Source organism: Ceratosolen solmsi, unplaced genomic scaffold, assembly GCF_000503995.2.
Source record: "Ceratosolen solmsi marchali unplaced genomic scaffold, CerSol_1.0 scaffold30, whole genome shotgun sequence".
Taxonomy (NCBI): Eukaryota; Metazoa; Arthropoda; class Insecta; order Hymenoptera; family Agaonidae; genus Ceratosolen; species Ceratosolen solmsi.
Window position 1 is genome coordinate 442112 of NW_011948421.1, and position 5297 is coordinate 447408.

Consider the following 5297-nt stretch of genomic DNA (forward strand, 5'->3'; position numbering starts at 1 on the left):
AAAATTATATATGCCAACTTTTAAATATATAATAATTATATGCAGTGCTACAATTATATATTAATATAAAATTGAAATTAATTGATTTTTTTTTTATTTTTTATTTTTTTTTTTTTTTAAATTCTATATTAATAGGAGAAAAAAATGAATCTCGCATTATAAATTTTTCTTATAAAATTCCATCTGTCGTGACGTATGAAATCGGAGATTGATTGATCAATTGAAATTTGTAACAATGAAGTGTTTTTTTAGCAATGTATCAATGTCACTTGTCATAGTGCACTGAAAAGCATACGTATTGTTCTTTTCTTTCATTTTTCATTTTCTTTTTAACAAATAGTAATTATCAATAAGCTAAAGATGATTTTTAAAGTATTTTTAAGCTTGTGCTTCTTATGCTTAGTCGTAGTAATTTATGGTAATGGATTTTACTATTTCACGGTCATAAACTGTTTTTATCTCTATTTCACATAAAAATTCCTTTTTATCATCGTTGTTCCGAATATATTATCGATTTTTTACTCGTATTGTTTTTAACTTTAAGACGATTGTACGAATTTTGATTTTTAAATATAAGGCGTAAATATATTACCAGCTATTTTCATATGCCATTACGCCTATTACATTAAATATTACCATAGTAAAATTTCAATTTATATTTATTTGTTATAAATTATTTCTAAAAAATTATAATACCATTTATTTCAACTATTATTTCCTATTTTATTTTTCAGCTTTTTCTTAAATAAATTAGAATTCATAATTATTATTGAAATATCATTTATTCGCAATAATTTGTCAACGATGAAATAACTTAAACAAAGCAAAAACAAAAACAAAAAATGTGAAACTTATTTCAGAAACATAAACACAAGCCTTGTGCTCATTCCTTCGTTTAACATATTTTGAATATTTCATCTCGAATTGCAGTTTCTTCACGAAGCACCTGACGGCAAATATCCCTATCGAGTATCAATACGAGCATGGACCCATAAATGCGGAGGCACTGTTTTAAACAATCGTTGAATTCTATTTGCGACTCATTGCTTTCAAGGCTAATTATATTATGCTTAGCAAAGAAGATTTGACGATACACAATGAAAAATTACATACCCCATAGTTTTGAAAATCGTTAAGTACGAATATGAATTATCCATACCCGCGCGAGGTTAAATCAATAACTTAAAAATAATTTCATAAATAATGAAAGCACAATAATTTTAAATTAAAAGTAAAAGTGATAATTAAACGTATAGCTAAGGTTTGAAAAATCCTATGAAGCAGAATAAGCCGTTTGCCCGTCCGATCAAAATTTCAATAACCCTCGATTCAACGTTACGTATGTTATGCGAACTGAAAAAAACTAGTCGATTAAATGGCATAACTTAAAAATAATCCGACTACTGAATCCCGATCCATAACTATCCATACGAATAATTTAGATTATCAACAAAGCATCTTTCCATCCTCGAGGGCACTCACAAATCGGTTGATGGCTGGTGGAATGATTTATCGTATCGATTGCATCACCTATCACGCAAATTTCAAACATTGTCAGTGGCTCAACGACATCGGCTTATTATTGCACATCTGCAAACTGCAACATCGGGCACAGCGATAACATTCAACCGATCGAGATGCCCGATCAATGGCTTGTCAAGAACAACGTCCTGGCAGTGCTCACTGGCTGGATTGTGCACAATATCAGAATGATCGATATCTATTCATCTCTCTTTAATCGCATTGGATAATTGTCATTAGTTGCAGTTCAATGCCAACGATTCCAACCATCGCGAAACAAAAATCAAGCCATGAAAGTCATCGATATCGAGACCTGCAAAGAAAGATATGTGGAGAAATTCGTATCCTATAACCGAGTTTCGTATCTGCACATTGTGTGTACATTATTATTTATATTAACGTAATAGGCTAATCACTCATGACAATTCGAGGCTTTTAACTCAAATGGCATTAATAATGTTGAAAATTCGTACATAATTTGTTAATCATCTATCGCTCGAAATTAATGTCGAAAAATATTGTCATTAAATTAAAATTATCACACTCGTACATGTAGCAGAGTAAGTGAGCAACGAGTGACAAAAATTTCGATGTTATTACAAGTTTTCGATCAGTGCTATATTATAAATATAAAAATGTCAAAAATCTTCAAACTATATAATTTAAAAATATCTGCATAAGCATTCAAGAGCAACAATATCCGTTTTAAAAGTTACTCAAATTTAAGAAATCAAATATAGTTTTAATTATTCACAACAGCACAACAACATTTGATATTAATTTGTATTAAAGGGGAATTTACATTTTTTTTTTTTTTTTTTTTTTAATTTATATAAATTATTTTATTAATAAAGAAATAATTAATAAATTCTCTTAAAAATGATTCATTACTTTTTTCTTTGCATAATTTTCTAAATGATGAAAAGATGAGAATTACGTGAAATTTCACTTGATCGGTTGGATCGAATACAGTTTAAGACTAGTGCCGCTAAAGCTTTTACAGCCTAATTTTATAGCTTTTAAAGACAAAAATGTTTAGATATTAAATTTGTCGTTAGCTGGCGTTGTCAGAATTATTCTTTGCAAACGAATGCAAACGATTTGCATTAGCTGCAATTCTTCTGTTTTTCTTTTTTTTTCCATGAAGCTATCGTAGAAGTTAAATTTGCTAATGATAACGATTTATCATTATCGATCGTATCAATCATATTGTACATATTAGTCAGCTATATTAGCCTCGACCGATCGAATAAACTATATTTAAAAATAAAAGAACGAAAGAACTTTTTTAGACCGATTTCTAAATCATTACATCAACGTTCTCTTAGATATATTTATTATAGCATTAGGAAGTATTATTTCAATAACGGCTTTATAAAATGATTAATATATAAAAGAAAAATTTCATAAACGAGGGAAAAATGTTTATACCATATCGTATCAGCGATGAATAATCGCATTGTAAGTATAAACGTCATTGCTATTATACGTAGCAGAAGTTTTTCTATACATTTTCAGCCTATCAGCTGTTAGAAATTTAAATGTGGCGGTACGCCATGATAATTAATAATAAATTTCAATTTTAAGATACAATGAGGAGGTAGTGCGAGTCACATTATTTCAACATATTTTTGTGATACGGTAAAGTATATTGGATAATTTTGGCTGGTTACGATACAAAGTTATTAATCCAATGAATAAATTATACTACATATTATTAATTATTTATGATTTTTCCTATGATTATGGACCAATGATCACAACTTCAACTGCATCTTTTTGAAATAGAAAAAAAAAAAAAAAAAAAAAAAAAAAAAAAAAAAAGAAGAAAAAAGTTATATATTTTAATTTATTTGACGTTCCGTTCATTTTATCATTATTGGGGATAGATAATTTTATATATATATATAAACAAATTTTAGAAAAACAAAAGAATAAAAATATAACGGTGCGTTGGTTAGAAAGAGATATGTTTCAGTGATCATATTCAACTAAAGTAATATTAATTTTTTTGCTTTCAAATAGTTTTTAACAATACGTTATTACGTATAATAGTTCTTCACAGCTGAGCTACCTCTTAATTATTAGATTTCAATGTTTCAATGTTTAAATGTGCATGCAAAAATTTGTCCGATGATAATGATAAATTTTGCAAGACTAATCGATAGCCATTTGCATTATTGGAATACTCGATTCATTGAAAGATAATGTTTTATTCCTTTTTCAATTTTATATTCCGATTGATCTTTTAATATGAATTGTGTTTAATGTATCTAGGGTGATTCACTTGGGATCCACCTGTTGCCGATGGTCTTCAAGTCGTCACTCTCTATCTTATGGATAACCTCGTGCTCAAAAGAAATACCTGACGTCTTTACAACATTTTACTCATTCTTGAATTGGATTAAAAGCGAATTGTGCAAAGAAATTTGAACAGAAATCAGAATCTCTGTATTTTATCTACATTTTGTGATCAACAATAATGTTTCACATTATCGCGTCTTCCATATTGTCCCTCTTTTATATTTAAAATTTCTTCGTTCATTTAAATATTTTACGGATCAGTAATGAATGATTAGTTATTAAAGAAAATTTTATAAAATATTTAATAATAAGAATAAATCGCGTTTAATAAATTTATATAATATGTTTTATTAGTTGGTCAAGCTAGTAATATTTAACGTTGAGCGATTACAATTACGACTTACTAAATGTTGAGTAATTATAATCGGAAGAAAGAGTTACTGACGAAATAATCATAATAAGAATAAAATAAAATTTTGAAATTTGAAAGCAATAGAAAATAAATAAAAGAAAAAACATAATCTTTTACTCTATTCGTTTTGTTTAAATTTTTATAATTCCAAAAATTGTATTCCGATATATTTAATAAGGCATACTACGTGAAATAATTCAACTAATAGCATTTAATACATACTTCAATATAATCTAGTTAAAATCATTTAAAACCCGCATAATTGATAAATAATGCACAAAAGCACAGTGACAATACGTGACGTTGAATAACCGCTAAATACTGAAAAACAAAGCTTAATAATAGAAAAGTTATAATTCATGCATTTTTATCAGCATATTATAAGCAGAAGAATTGAGTTGAGTATGAAATTAAAAAGATGGTGCAAAATGCAGAATTTATCGGCAAATTAGGAGAGATAAAAAAAGCATGAAAATATGCGAATTATAATTTGCTACTACTGGTAAAATTATTTTGGTTTACCGGTCTACTAAATCCTTTACACGTGTTAAGAGCAAAGAAAAAAAAATATTGAAATATTGCGGAAGCCTTATAAGATACAAAAAAGCAAGGCTCACAATCCTGAACGCATGCATTTCAATAATCCAATTGCAATAAGCAAAAAAACAACAACAACAAAAAACAAACAAAATACAAAAACAATAACAGAAAGAAAAAATGTAAAAAAAAATATTGCGAATGAAATGTACGTAAAATACGGGTGAAAAATAATTTATTTACAAAATGCGCTAGATAAGCTGATAAGATTTCAGCCATTCAACTTTTGTCATCATTCTGTGCGTTCATATCCGCGAATTTATTCTGCCAATAGTAAATTGTCTAATAATTCTTCTAACAGTTTAATCTGATAATTTAATAATATTAGATTTTTTTTTTAGTTTAGTTACTATTTCATTTTTTATGAACGTATCGTTTAGCCGCTTAGAAAAATAAATTTTGTTATCGAATTTATTTACTTTTGATACGATTGAAAATGAGGAAATAAACAAAAAATTAAACT